This window comes from Falco naumanni, chromosome 7, assembly GCF_017639655.2.
Source record: "Falco naumanni isolate bFalNau1 chromosome 7, bFalNau1.pat, whole genome shotgun sequence".
Lineage (NCBI taxonomy): Eukaryota > Metazoa > Chordata > Aves > Falconiformes > Falconidae > Falco > Falco naumanni.
The window spans coordinates 17,105,680-17,121,546 of NC_054060.1; the positions used below are offsets into that span (position 1 = coordinate 17,105,680).

At 46.0% G+C, this 15,867-nt stretch overlaps 1 long non-coding RNA gene across 4 annotated transcripts in view; it reads right to left on the reverse strand.

The window, feature by feature from the left end:
• The window catches only part of LOC121091878, a 121,341-nt gene that overhangs the window by 15,636 nt on the left and 89,838 nt on the right, over positions 1 to 15,867 (reverse strand). For all 4 annotated transcript variants that reach the window (XR_005829069.1, XR_005829067.1, XR_005829068.1 and 1 more), the window contains exon 2: positions 5,373 to 5,506. This is a non-coding gene — a long non-coding RNA (uncharacterized LOC121091878). The remainder of the gene's footprint in view (positions 1 to 5,372; positions 5,507 to 15,867) is intronic.

Below are 15,867 nucleotides of genomic sequence, written 5' to 3' on the forward strand. Positions count from 1 at the left end.
TGCAGTTTGCCCTGGTGGCTCTGGCAAGGGTGTGTGCTGCCCACGGCGGCTGTGCCTGCTCCCGGTGCGTCTTGTTATGTGGCTGCACACCCCTCGGCAGCGTTCACCCAGCACCCAACGGCAGGGCCAGAGCCTGGAGGCTGGGATTTGGCGAGGCACCAACCTGTTTAACTGACGGCTGGTTTTGATACAGACTTTCAGTCCTGTGTTTTGCTGTATAGTGCCTAGAACATTTCCTAGCACCCATACTTTTAGTGTGATGTGTTTTCTAAAGCCTTTTAGTGCATTGTACCAGTGATGTACTGAAGAGTCTGAAAGGACTCACTTAACACAGTGTGTAATAAAGTAGGAAGGAGATGTGCTGAGTAAAAAAAAATCCAACAGTCAAAAAGTTCTCTGTGTTTTCTAAACAGGGAAATAGCTTGGTTGGCTTTTTTTCCCAATATTTTCCAGAAAATATCTCTTTTTCTTCTAAATTCAGATATTCATTTAAATGTGTAAATAATTTGAGAGGTTTTTTTTTGTTCAACTGCATTTAACCTGAGATCTTTTGATCCCTGAAGTGTAGCTTTCAGGACTTTGGTATTATCTTACAAACCCACAAAAAAAGTTAGAAAGCATCAAAAATAGGTTAAGTTTCAAAAAAAGTTTTTTTGTAGAAAAAGTGCTCTCAGTGAGCTCTGTTCAACTAGATGCAATTTGTTTTCGGGTGGCATTTCCAGGCAGAGGTCCAGGTTTCGGGATGGTGGTGGGAGCCCGTGCATGGCAGGGGAGCAGCTCGGGGCAGCTGGCACCCCACAGCCAGCCAGTGTGGGCTCCGCAGGGCTGCCCAGGGCAGCTAGCTTGCTAATATTAGCAGAGCATGCAAACACACAAAGAGAATGTTTATGGAGGTAGCCTTGGAAATAACAAAATGAAAGTCAGAGATCAGAAGAGCGCTGTAGAAAATGTTTTTGCTTAGCATGGTTTGATGACTAGAGCTGAGCACAAGATAACGTGCGACTGCAACAAGGAGCCAGGTCCAGCGCAGCGAAGGCAGCCCTGGTCTGTTCAGGCTTCCCAAGTGCTGCTCCTGTGCCTGAGCTGGGGCAGTGCTGGGGATTTCTTCCTCTCAGACTGGGGCCAGGCTCTGTGCCCTCCTGGGGACAACCCCCCACATGCCAGCAAGCGTCGCCTGCTCCTGTCCCATGGACACGTGGCCCTTACGGGCAAGAAATGCAGGGTTTGAATTCTGTGACTCTGGGTAGAAACGACACCAGAGAAACACCCCTAGTTTTGCTTCCCTTGTCGTTGTTGCTCTCACTTTGGGTTTTCTTGGAGGCTGAAGAGAAGCCGCCTCCAGCTGCCTGTGCCCCTGCTCATGCCGGTGCCCCGTCCGTGTTGCTACACCCCTGCTGCTGCCCCGCACCCTGCCCCTGCCCGCACGCCTGCCAGCGACCGGGACCGGCCGCAGGGCTGCTTGGCTGGGGGGCCAGCGAGGACGTGGGGTAGTGGGTGATGCTGAGGTGCCCGCTCCTCCCCGCGCCGGCTGGGGTGCTGGGGTGGCTAGTTCAGCCCTGGGGAAGGGAAGGGCACTGCCGAGGGAGAGCTAAAGCTTGCCTGAGCAGCGTCGGGCACTGCCGAGAGCGTTTTTTGAGGCTCAGAGTGGGCTGCCACGAGGAGGGGGCTCCTTGGTACATCAGGGAATGTAATGGGAAAGGCTGGAGCTAAAGACCCTTTAATTGAGGCCTTCAGAACAGTAAGTATAACACTGAATTGCTCTGTTTAGGGGATTTTGCGTATCTCTACCATCAAGGCTACATTTGTCTGTAGGATTAATCACTTTTTGATCCAGAGGGTTTAAGACAGACAGCTTACTAGGAATGTGCCGCATGGCTCTCCCAGGCTGGCAATTAGCTTTGTTTCTTCCTATTGTCTTGTTTATTATGCCCTTCTCCATTTCTTTTTTTTGCTGACCAGCATGTTAATGTACTAATTCATTTTTAATCCATTTTTAACTGTGCTTTTAGGAGACTTTTTAACTGAGCATTTTTAGTAAAAGCTCTGTGTTGAATACAGAAAATGAGAAACTCCTGCTGCTGAGCAGAGAACAGGTTTGTATATAGATGACACGGTAAAGAAATCCTTAGAGAAGCTCAAAGACATCATTTTGCTTTATTTTAGGGCTTTATCTCCAGTCTTGCTGAGGTACTCCTACTTGCCAGAGGGTCATCAAGAACCTGAATTTTACTAATTGCCAGTTAACTTGAATGCAAACAGGTTTCTTTGGGACATTATTTGTATTTCACATGAAAGAAAAAATACGTCCTGGGAGTTGTATGTGTGCATTTCCACTCAGTTCCCTCCAGATGCTGAGAAGCTAACTCCTGCTCGTGACAGGCTGTTCTTTCTTGCACACCACTGGCTCTGGATGCCAGAGAAAGCTCATGCCCCCATGTCCCATCATGCAGCCTTTCCTCCCATGCTCCTAGTCCTTTACTGGTTAGCACAGAAGATGGATGACGCCTTTACCTCCTTCTCATGTGGGCTGTTGGAATGGAGGGGACAAGCAGGAGGCTGTCCTTGAGCTCTAAAGGTGTCCTTCGTGCTGTGGCTGGGAGGTATCTATGTGCACTTCTCCCATGGGACCGCAAACAGATGAAACCTGTGAGCTACCAGCAAATAACATGACACTTGGCCCCTCCAGACCTGGCAGCTTGTTTTGTGGCTGGAACCAACCCAAACGCACCTGAACGCTACCTAAGGGCTCAAAGCTTTTCTGTTTACAGACGTGGCTTTGCTCTGAATCTTCTGGGTGACCTCAGTCAAGCAAGTTCACTGCTCTGCATCCATTTCTTGCTCAGTAACCTGCGGGAGCGATGCTGACCACCTTTATCCAGTGTTTTGCTAAGCCCTGAGGACAAGCATACCGCTGTGTAGAACAGCACGTGGTTGATGTAACTGCGGCGTACCAGGCCAAAGCTTACTGAAATATAGGGGAGCTTTACACTCATTTTGATAGGTTTTGGATGAGATGCTAAAAGCTGTAAAGTTATTTTTGGCCTTCTGACATCGTCCAGTGTGAAGTTACTATAGCATGGTCAGAGCTGAATGCAGCACAAGCCACGCTTTTCTGTCACAGGCAGTTTGTCTTCCTTTTTCTTGGCTCTTCTTTTAATAAATGTAACCTTTTCTCCTATAGCCCAGGCATTGTGCTGAACCACTCCGACAAATGTTTGCAGGTTTTTAAAATATTTGGTATTAAAGAGATCAGGCGAGATGTGTTCTGCTGCCTTCATCACTCTAGGTTGTGTACTCTGTGTTGAAATGATTATTGTCATCACCCGGTGAAAGGCAGCTGATGAAAGACTTTCTCCCTCTGATGAGCTATCCATCCGCCAATGCCCGGTACAGAGTGCACAGGTTTTGTTTTTGAATGATATATTGCTGTGTCAAAGTGGCTTATGTGCTGCTTAAACTTACGCTGGTGAATGATAGAGCGTATGTATTAAACAACCCCATTGCAATGGGAGCTGTATTTTCTCATCTCCAGCTTTGGGAGCACTGGAGCCCACCCCCCCGCGGTGAGCCCGGCAGGCACTCCTGGAGCAGGGTGTCTGGGTATGTCTGTGGTCACACTTGGGTGTTCACACTGGACATTTTTAAAGAAATGCAATTGGATACCAACCATTTTAAGTCTTCCTAGAGGATGCGACTGCTCTTTCTGCCCACCCCGTTCTGTTGATGAAGAAAACTGTTTTACATAACACATTTTGAAATGTTTGGGGTTTGGATGTATTTCCCCTAAGATCTTTTCTGTTCTTCAGTAGTGTAGCTTTTGTTTTCCCACTTGTCCCTCTTTTACTCCATTTTATTCCTCTTTTTTTCAATCCTTTGCAAGGCTCAGCAACAATAGCTAAGAAGGGACAGAAGAAATGGAAGCTGTAATGTTTCCATTTTGGGTCTATTTCCAGTCTCCCAAACCATCTCCAAAAGAAGCGTTTCATCAGCAAAACATATTAAAAACACCACTTTGCCTTGAAAAATGTTTTGAATGGAAAATTCAGTTCTCAAAGCCTTCCACACTTTCACCATCCTCCAGTGCATCTGGTAAATTCCAACATTGCTGAGCAGAGCCCATAACATGAATAAGACCTTTCCAAACAACTAAGAATAATTAGAAAACATGAGATACAGACGTTTTCTCTGTGTAGTGACACAATCAAATACTTAACCAAAAATAATGTAATGAAAAGTCTAGGTGACAAAATGGAGTAGTGCAGCCTGGAAAAACAGTATTCTGACCTTCTGGATTTCCTCTATTAGAGGACTACTGTGCAGTGAGCAAACCCTATTTCTTACAACAAAGAAATTTAGCAATCTGTGAGGCTATGTCACCTTGCTGGCAGAAACACTGAGCGGCAATAGTGCTGAAAGTCAACACTAATAGCTGACACCAAATTAAACTGCCAGAGTTTGTGTGATGTAGTTCTGTCACCCTTTGACACATTTGATGTGAATTCAGAGGCTTCTGCTGTAAACTCATCAACAGAGCTCATGACGCATCATCTTTACATATCTGTCCATCCACATTTGTCAGCAACCCGTGCGCCTCAAATGACTCCAGCGATTGGGATATAGATTGCTTTAACTTCACGTATAGTAAATAGAGTGTTTTAACACTTGTGATACCTTTAGCTCTAGCTTTTAACTGACAAAGTCTTGTTAGCCGCACTCCAGCCTTTCTGTGTCCGCGCTGAACGCGGTGATTGATGAGGGCTGATTATGGCAGTGGGGTGGCCCATCCCTTCTTAACCTGTGGCTCGAATCATCTCCAGTTTGCCCATGCAGAAGAGCAGCAGGCGCACTCCTAAGTGTCTTCATGAAGTGCCTGATTGAAAGGCCACAGCCAATTAGGCTGAGCTGAAACGGACACTCGCAGGACGTCTTTGCCTCTCAGTTCCCCGCGCGGTGCCTGCAGGGAGCAGGCACTAAACAAGCACAGGTAGCCCTGCATCTGCCTGCCTGCACCCAGCTGCTCTCAAACCCGGGGGCTGGGGTCCCAGGCCAGGAGACACGGCAGGGTGGCTGTGCCCTCCCTTCGCAGCCATGCGCTGGGAACGGCCCCAGCAAGCGCCGGGGGTCGGGTCCTGATGCAGCAAAAGGTGCTCACAAGTGGGAGTCACTCTGCTGAGGCAGTCATGCACCACTGTCAGATATATAATCTCCCCCCAAAATAACATTTCAAAACACAAACAACTCCTCCCATATTTTCTCCCTGAAAGGGATTTTTGATATTTAGTTTTTCCTTTAAACCGGTTAGTGTTATTATAGTTTCAGATTGATGTCTTTTGGTTATCAGCCCCTTATTTTCCCGTTAATTTTGGACTTACTGAGGTAGTGAAAGCAGGTCCCCTCAGATGACAGCAAATCCCCGTTGGGGTACACGTGAGCGCTAGAGTTGATGTGCTGCTCTGAGCAATGCTGAAGACAGACTCCACAGATCTGTGCCATGCTTGTGCCTCCCCTAGGGACCAGAAAGGAAAAGGGCCTGTAGTTTCTGTTTACGTTCCATGGCATTTAACATACTTGCTAGCTTCAATAACATCTTATTTGCCACATGTTGCCTCAAAATGTTTAATATCTTAGGCCTTTTTCTTCCACTGACAAGCTTTGCTATCAGTGTAAATTACTACAGAGAGAAAGCTATATTTAGGCTCACAGGAGGAACAAACAGAGCAAGAACTATAAATCAGATTTTTTTTATACGTCTATTTTAACATATGGTTTTAAAATACGAGCATCATAAGGTAGTATGCATCAAATCAATCTGAGTGTGAGCTATAACAGAATGGGAATAGAAACATGATGTCCTGCAAGAAAAGCCACTCTATTTTCACCTTGTATCTCCAAATCTTCTGCTTATATGATACTGGCACAAAAACACTGCGTGGTGTCCCATGTTCCAACAACCCTTTGCACCGCTAGAATTATCTCCAAAAAATGTTAATAGAAGACTTCCACCTTTGGAAGAAGACTGTGAATCTTGTGCCACATCAGAGGGTGGGAGAGAGCAGTTCAGACTGAACCAGGCAACATCTTTTTTCCTATAAAGTATTAATGTGTGTCAGTAATAAAGCTTTCTGAAAAAAGCAGGGAAAAAAGTTTTCTGATTTTTATTTTTTACATTTGCTCCTAAATATTCTAAACTGGAAAACTTTGTGAAAAATTGGAAAAAAAAGTAAAACCTTCAAAAATATTTCCCAGCAACTTCCATTGCTGCTTTGTGACCTGCTTTGTTCTAAACTGCCACACAGCGCCCCTTGCCTTGGGTGAAGGAACCAGTTGGAGCTCTCAGACCCAGCACCCGAGACCTGACATCCTAAATACCGTAATCTTGTCCTCTCAAAATGACTTTCCTTATAATTCATTTCAAGGTCTGCAAGAACTGGGTATACCATTAAAACACAATTTGGAAGAGCTAATTCTCTCCCTCCCCAGCGCAGAGCAGCTCCCGTCCCAGCTGCTGTGGGAAGCCCTGGGTGGCTGGGGAGAATCCCGGGCAGCAGAATGGATGCAGCGAGGGGACACGCACCCGCCACCCGCATGCAGCCACCAGCCCACTGCATCTCGAGGCACCTGAGGCAGCCTCCATGCACAAAGGGGGATTCTAATGGAAACACTGACAGCTCTTCCTAATTATGACATGTCTAGACAGCTCTGTAATTACTGTACAGAGGGTTCTGGCATGCAAACAATATTAGGGTACATCTTGTGCCTGACTTGTTTTATCCATCTGCATGGCAAAGCTCCTGAGGAAACCACAGCTTCTCCTTGTGCTTTTTAAAACGCCAGTTGCTCTCTCAGCAGTTTCCAGTTACCAACTAACAGCAGTGGCAATTGGGCTAACTCAAGGCTTGTGTCCATTTCTAGAATTCCTGTTAATAGACTGTACAGTCAAGATGCCCTGTGCAAGGTGCTCAGTGCACTACAGCTTTTTCTGAAGCATCCCAGGGAGGAGAAACATGAAGCCTGCAACTACAGAGACTATTTATAAATGCACCTGACTTCAGTTTTTGTGTCACGTCATCCCTGGGGCCATGGACGTTTGTCCTTCCTTGCACCCTCCTGGTTGGCAGCCGGGAAAGATCTGCTAAGGGCCTTGTCCCGCCCTCCTGTGTTTGGCACTTTCTGAAGTAATGAACAATATAAATCTTGTAAGTACCTTTTATGGCACTCTTGGTCAGGTGAAGGTTTAAATTAGACAAGTTAAAATGGATCATGAGATACAAAGCAGCCATCTCCGATACTCTCTGGACTACGGCCAGTACACTACAGCACTCCTGCAACTGCGCTGCTTGTATGAGGAATAATTACCTGGCAATAACACTACATGACAAGCAAAAACAGAGCAACTAAACAACGTCCCCTGCCTCCCCCTCAAACGTTGCCTCCAAATGCCGAAACCATCAGTGCAGAAAGGGTACAGCTCCTGGAAGGCGGGCAGTGATGGCCAGGGAAGGGCTGGGGCCCAGGGAGGGCTTTTCCACATAGCCTACAGCTCTCAGCATCGTAACTTTATCCTGTGTTTTCCTCTCCTTGGACACAGCTTCCAAACTGCATTAGCCCAGTAACACATGTCACACCGCTGGGGTCCCACCAACCCCCGAGGTAAGCGAATTTAGACTGGTGCCCAGTTGGGAGCAGTTGGGTTGTGTGCATGACAGATGGAGGGCTTCATAGCCCCCTCGGAGAAATATTTAAACAAAGTTATTTAAATAAGTTCTCTGGATAATTAGATATTGTAGCACCCTCTTCTGGCTTTCCGCATTCCCTGGGCTGTGACCGTCTCTCCCTTTTGAGACCATTGGGCTCACAGGGATTTGCTGGTATGGTTTTGGAGCTGCATCGGTCCCGAACCCTCCTACCTCCTATAACCTCGTGGTTTTCTAGAATGGCTCCTCAAACTCGTATTTCTCACACTGAGTCCCTTCACAATTAACCTTTTTGTGCAACCTTTTTAGAGCGAAATCCCTTCTCTTACTTTTTTAGTTGGCGATCATGGGAAAAAACCCTGACTTTGCACATTTTATATAGTTCTGACTGTACTGCTACAAAGAGAGTTACCACAAACCCATGAAATCAGAGGTGGGGGCTGCTGTGTGAGGAGCAGGGACTGCCACAGGCTCACGGCGGCTGGAGGGACACGGTGGCCTTGGGGGGCAGCGGAGCGGGGAGAGCACACCCCCCCCCCCGCCTTCAGTGCTGCTGCTAAGGCAGGCGGGGGCCTTCGCACGGGTTTTGGGGGGTGGCCCTTCCCCTCCGATGTCCTCACTGCGAACCCAGAAACAGGCAATTGTAACTCATAGTGTGAGTGTGCAAAATTCCCTTGAACAGCTAATTAACTGTGAGGACTAATGTTTCTGGTTTAGGGTCCACTAATGTCATTATACCATTATAAACTAAACTCTTGAAAAGTAATTAACTTTTAAAATAAAACATTGCTTTCCTTTTATCCCATAGGTTAAAGTACTTTGTTCCTTGGTACCAGCTTTAAATTTTTCATGTCAGGGTGAAAAGCAATTTTTTAATTATAATTTTAATGCATCTGACCGTATTTCGTAATGATACATTTTGAACCCAACTTGTAAAGGTGTCAGAAGAAAATATGACTATTCCATAGAAATATCTGAACTATAAGAACACAGTTGAAATAACATAGTGCTTTTAAAAGTAACAATTATTTATTTTAACTGTGATATTACATCTGTCATCAGCATGGTATGAAATATTTGATATGTTATTAGGAAAGTTTCAAATTCACTGGTTTCAATGCTCGCAGAATTTGCAGGAACACAAGGTACTGAGTTATGGTTCCTCCAAAGCTGGTCTGGTGGCAAAAATCAGCCTTAAATCCCTTTTAGCTAATTTCCCTTGCTTCCCCCCTCCAGGTGACAAAGCCAACCCCCCTGCCCTGCACCGCCCCACATCCTTTGCTTTATTTCCTTGGAGCACCAGGCAGGTCAAACACTGTGTAAGCGAAAAGGGGATTATCTTTGCTTTGCTGGCTTAGCAGATGAAGAGCAGGAATCATCCCCCTGTCCAGCTAGCAGCAAGCCAGGAGAGGGGCTGGCACATGTGGGAGGAAGGTGCTACCGGCAGCCGAGGCAGTGGCAGGGCTGGCCGAGGGGGTCCCTGCTTGCACAGGTCCATCCTGACAGCCCCAGGACCACAAAGCAGCTGTTTGCCCAGGTGCTGCTGCTGTGTTGGTGTGAGGTCACAGACCTCCTCCCCAGGCCTTGGGTTCATGGACTGTCATTTTTAGCGCCAAGACTGTGTCTGGGCCCAGAACATGGCAGCAGGCTCAGCTGTGGCTGAGGACTTTTCCAAAGACCCCGAGGTGACTGGCTGCTCTGCAGCGTTGCCCCTGCCAGCACACACCTTGCACAATCGCGGGAGGCAGGTCGGGTTGCTTACGTGGAGCTGGAAATACTTGGCAGCTGTTCCCCTTGCTAAACTCTGCTGACTTTTTGAGGCTGCAGCTTCATTTTGTCTGTCTTGGCCTCATTTCCACAGGGTGGCCCATGTCTCTCCTTGCTCTCTCCTTGCAAAGGCAGCAAAACCGCTGGAGCACTTTTCTTCCATTTTGGCTGCCTGTCTCAAGCTATGGGGCTTTTAAACCCCCTTAGATCACAGCACACTCATAGATCAGCAGTAGGAATACCACTGCTCCAAGCAACAGGAGATGTCAGTGAGCATACCAAGGGGACACTCAGGCAGCACCCAAGAAAAATGTATTCCTACCCGGGGGATGCTCTGAAGCTGGGAATGAAAATACAGCTTCATCACTCTCATGAGTACAGACTCAGTGGGAAAAACTGCTTCGATGCTTGGCAGTCAGACAGGAAAATGAGTGCCTCTTGGAAAGCCAATGAGGAGAGGATCAGGATGGAGTATGATGAGGTTTTGATCAGCACAAGCAAAACGTTATTAGTAGCTTCTTCAGCCATGGGAAAAAAGAGGATTGCCGAGGATATTACAGATTTAGGTCTTCCTTTGTTATTTATACCCTGAAACTTGGACCTACCTCAACCCTAAGCTAAATCAGAAGTCTCTGGTACTTTGTATTTCCTTAACACTTTCCATGCTCAGCTCCTCAAGGCTCTTAAAAACATCTCTTTGAAGCAGGACTCAGAGGCAGTACTTACTCAGACCTTTGGCTCGGTACTGATGCTCACTCAGCACAAATCACTCATCAGCCTTGTTTGGTGACTGCTTTTTGGCAAACGGTGCTGATTACTCAGTATAGCTTATACACCTAATCTACCTAATCGGGGTGCTCTTTCCACCTGTCTCCCTCAAGAGGGTTTGGTGCAGACCTGTTTCAGCATTTCTGCCTCAGATTTTCCCCTTCATCCTTATACCACTCAGTATATTTCCTTGCTGGTTGTGTGAGCCCCACAAGCCAGTGCTGGAGGAGCACAGCTGACCAGGAGGCTGCTGTGTTAATAAAAGCGGCAACAGCTTTCAGAAGCATGATACTTTCTCCCTTTCAGACAAACATCTCTTTCCCCATTTATAACAGATCAAAGGTCGAAGATAGCTGCTTTACCACTTCCAGGGCTCTGCTGAAATTTTATGCCCTGGAATTGCTGTCAGGTTTAATGTTCTTATTTTATATAATAAAATAACAATTGTTCCAGCTCTGCAGCCTCAGTGAATTCACATGGAAAACCCCTGAAAATTTCAGGTGAAATTTCACAAACTGCTCAGACCTTCAGTGGTTTTACATTGGATTTAAAGCAGAGATAAGCAGTATTTACTTGGGAAACTGAACACCAGACATACCTTGAGAATTCCTTCTGAACCTAATATCAATGCATTTGAGAGGAAACCATCAGAATATTTACCCTTTTGTACAGCTTTATGGACCTTTTCTTACAACCTCTTGTTAGCTTCTCCCTTCACAGGTTTTTGGTATAGATCCTTGGTTATAAGTCCACAGCTCTCTGACATGCTATTGCTTTGTAGAAAGGAAGGTCTTTTTGTTTTACACTTTTAAAATACAAAACCTCAAAATGATTGCCTCTTCAGTAGTATTTTTACATAAGCATGGCCCCATCGACAAAACTCCCATTGACTTGGGTAGGTACAAAGCCCACAGTTGAACTTTAAGGAGAAAACATTATTATGTTTTAAAGGCAATAGTCTGATGTTCATAGTACCTTCAGATCTCGTGGAGCCAGTGGTTTACCCAAATGCCAAACACATGTGCCTTACTGTAAGGAGTCACAGCTCAGGGCTGCCTGGAGGTCCCTCTGAAACACCGGAGGACAATTTCCAGCACTTCCAAAGCAAACCAAGAGCTGCTGAGTTACTCCAGAGGTTTTTTGCATGGTTCAGTTTATAATTGCTGTGAACAATTCCAGAGGAGCCCTGATTTTCACCCTGGTGGGGGAAGCAGCGCCCTAAGATCTAGGTACATATGCAGATCTTGACATTTCTCTTCATTCCCTGCCTAACAAGTGGAAACTGAGCTGAGTCTAAAGGCACAAGGTGTAGCTGTGATGCTGAAGCAGAGCTGATGAGCAGAAAATGCAGAGCCTCAGTTACCTTTCGTCCCTCTGAATTTCCTCATGTCCACAGCAGTGCTAGGGGTCACAGGTTCACTGCCGCGGCACCAAACCCACTGCAGAGCTGTGCCTAAGCCCGTCCCTGGGGTGTCAAAGTAGCTTATGCTGCACTAGGAAGAGAGGAAGAAAAATGTCTCCGTGACTAGTAAGTCTAAAATCTGTATTATTGTCAAAGAAACAATAGCGGCATCAGCTGCTGCTGCTGCCCAGGAGCAAAGCAGCATCATTAGCAGCACAGGGCAGGGTACCTCCAGGGGAGGCTGTACTGCCTCCAGCACCGTGTCCCTTCTTCTCCGCAGCCTTGTGGGGCAGAGGCATGGGGGAAACTAGCCAGTGGGAAATGGTTTTCCTTCTCCAAGGGACACCGTGAACAAACTCATCATCGGCCACTCTGGAAAACACAGCAGGCTGTGGAGCTTCTCTGGCTCTTACATAGCTGGCAATTTGCCTTATGCTTTTCAGAAGACTGTTAGTGGCCATATTTCCAAGCGGTCCTGTGTTGCTGATTGCTGCTGCCATGCTTCAGACATGTTTGAGATGTCCTTATTTGAATTATGACTTGCAACAGCTGTATTTAAAATCGTACACTTCACCTTCACTTTCCACAATCAATATTGTTAACAGGGGTAAAGCTATGGAGGGATAATAGAAAATATTTACTCATTTCTCTCTGTGCAGTCTTCCCCAGCCTTCCATTACCACATCCCTGATCTCACTCACCCTCCACTGAGGGATGCATCTCATTGCTGGACGTGGGCGATGTGTTGGCACTGCCTCCAGCAGCACGAGTAGGGCAGCAGCGGGAGGTGCTGGCAATGCTTTCAGAGCAGCTGGGAGAGATGTTCCCAAATGACTGGGATCTTCCCCTCGCACGCTGCCCCTGGCTGTAGGGTCTCACAAGTTTCCTTACGCCTTACAGCCGAGCTTGCCAAAAAGCACCACAGATCTTCCTGTGCCTCTGGGTGCTGGTGGATGGTGCTGTGGGGGGCCAAGTGGAGGGCAGGGGCTCACCCACCTAGGGGTGCTGCTCGCGGGGCTAATGCTTGGTGCCACCTCCTCTGCCATGTGCCAGGGGACCACTCTGCCCACTGTGTATCCGGCTGCACCGCCCTGTATAACTACGTTGTGTAAAGGCCATTCGAGTCCTTCCCAGATATTCTGGCAAGGCTTTTAAGATCGGACTTATCTGATGTAAACTGATGCAGCTCCATCAAGTCAATGGAGTGATGCTGTTGTATAGTAGCTAAAGCCTTCACTTGTTAGTTTCTGTAATTGAATATACAACTCTTCCAATTTCAGGTAACGGACACCTTCATTTCCACATTGGCAAGGGGTTGGTTGATTTACTCCAATAAATATTGACCTGCTGTGATGAAGCGTTCTTATTATCAGGATGTATTGGTATAGCACAGATATATCGATAGATTTTCAGCTCAATGTTGTATTAACATTTTACAATGACATAGTTTGAACTTACGCTGACATGCTTCTGAAAATATTTGTGCTGGCGAGGAAGCTATGAGCTCACTCTTTTATCTCTGACATGGCAAGGGCTGGGAGGATGACCAAAGATTTGCTAGAGTTTTGGGCTGTTATCAGTTGTTTTGCATGTACAAGCCCAAGCACGGGTCAGGAGCCTGTGGTGGGGACCTGCTTTCAGAATTTGCTCATAAATCATCCTTCGTTCTTCAACCTCATTGATAAATAATGAGTTACTGAAGCCCAAAATTCTCACATGGATGTGTAAAGAAAGGTAGTTTTATTTGCTTTTCAGAAATTCTAGTATTTGTATGTTGCTCCTCTCGAGGGCTGCGTGGTGGAGCGGGGAGCCCACACCTCCTGCCCCACGAGCAGTCCCATGGTTGTTTCAAAGCACACTGCTGAGATAGCCTTCTCCCTCCTTGTATTTCTGAAATAAAATCCATGAAGTTGCAGTGTAAAAGCACTCTTGAGATGACAAGAAGAATGGTACGTAGAGTAAAATATGGCACCTAAATTATTTTACGCATTTTTTTTCCCCTGAGGGCAAGATACATTGCTTTTCTTAAAGTGACCAGCCAAGTTACAAACCCCCTTATTGAGCAGGGGCACCTCGTGGAGGGTCACCAGCCTGGGCACCGCGTCGGCGAGAACCTCTGGTGTCTGTCCCACCACGCACATGCACTAAACACTGGAGGAGGAACAGCCTCTTCCTAAATCGTTGTAATGGGTGAATTTTAGCTGCTCATTGGCGAGAGGCAATTCGCTAATCCCAGAAGAACCAGTATAATTCGAGCTGTCAGCGACTGGCAGGCGGGATGGATTGTGCCTCCGGCTCTCAGGCTGCACTGCAAACCTTGCGGTGGACTTTCCTCCGTGATGGCACGTATCCCAAACTTTTCTGAACTTGTTTGGTTTATCTTGATTAATAAGCTCAAGTATTCGTAAAGCTGAGGCCTGCCATTAAGGAGGCGATAAGCCATAATTTGTAATAAAAGAGCTACCTTTTTCAATTGTCTTCAGCTGAAGCAGAGAGTCCCCGTAATGATTTATTGCCTTACTGCCAGGCTCTTGATAAGTGGACACCAAATGGCTCCTCATTACTCAAAAGCTCCTCTGATTTCTTGAACCAAAGTCCTTTCCAAGCTCCACTGAGTCCACTTTCCTTCCCAAGAAAATGAATCAGGGCCCTTCTCTCGGTAGCCTATAAGCTATTTTAGCATAAAAAATATCATAAATGAGAAAGGAGAAAATCTTGTTTGCTAAAGGGCTGCTGGATGAACTGCCTCTTGCCCTTTTGATAGCATCTTTGAAATGGAAATGGCCAGCTGCCTGACCTTCTGTTCAATGACCCTTTTTGTACAAAGTCAAATTGCAGTGGCTTCACAGCAGCAATTCACCTATGGACATAAACTAGATTTCAGGGGGGTATGGAAGAGGAGGATTCTCTCTGCAGTTTCTTTAGAATATTTCTTCTGTGTTAGTATTTCCTACATGCACATCAAGATTCAAGCTTATAAAATAAATTACTGTTCATAAAAGGTATTTAGAATTTTACTTCAGTAGCTTACATCTCTCTACTTTTTATATTATGGATGTAACAAGCCTTCTTTAAAAATCATTAATCAAAAAGATTTAGTATGTGAACAGCACTACACACAATTTGGAAAAAATTCTATAATCAGTTATTGGATTGTGGCATTAATTATTTAACTCATTTTATTAGAACTCAAGGAAAAAATATAATTCTAAGCAGGATGAAAGATCAGCAAAAACAAAAGAAGAGAAGAAATATCATATTTTCAAATGTATTGAGACTTACGTGCCCAAATTTAGAAACTGGCTGCCCACGTGAAATGTCTAAATACTGCAAAAACTGGCTTCCCCATCCCATTTGTGCCCTCGCAGCTTAGTTTATCCTGTGATGCAATTGCTTTTTAAGAGCAGCCATTCTTTGTTAAATATATTTGCCAAATTCAAACCCATTCTTCCAGCTGGGGCAAATCACTTGTGAGAAGCTGTCCAAGGAGGTTTCCCAGATATTCATAGAAACATCGGACTCGGGGTGCCTGTTGGCAGGAGCCAGGACCAGCATGGGCCACAGCGGGGTTTCCCCAGCTGGAAATCCGGTCCTTTGCCTTGCACCACCGTCACAGCAACTCATCCTTTATCTTTCGGCTCCACGTCTGTCTCTCTGCCAACTGCCAAACATCATCCGGCCAAAAAGAAAAAGAGGGGGATGTGTTTTTGTAAGCAGCACATTTAGCAGTATTTCAGCTTCGTTTAAAATTATGCCTGGATCGTGTAAGCATAAGTAATCACTCATAGCTGTCAAAAAAATTAGACCCTTAAGGTAGCTAGTACATTTTCTGATTAGAGAGTGGCCCTGATTGTTTTTTTACAGCTAACAGCTGGTATGTTAAAGCTAAAATCTGAGTGTCAATTAATTCTGTATCAGATCAGCTGAGAAAGACAACTGTGCACAAGCATATGGTCATTGCAGGAATAAGGCTGCTGAAAGCTGAGGGTGTTTGATGGTTTCAGCCCATCGCTCTTCACTTATGATATTGTAAATGAGGCTAAAACAGTTTAATTCATGTAACTGGCAGTCAGAAGGAGTGGTTAATTGAGGGAGAGGGGAGGGCTGGCAGCACTGGCAGGTTGTCCCGTGGTTGCTTGATGCACAGCGGATTGTGCCCAGTGGCAAGTTGCCCAGTCTTGTAGCACACACAAACCCAGTTCATAATTACACCATAATTCAATCTGAAGCCTTGTT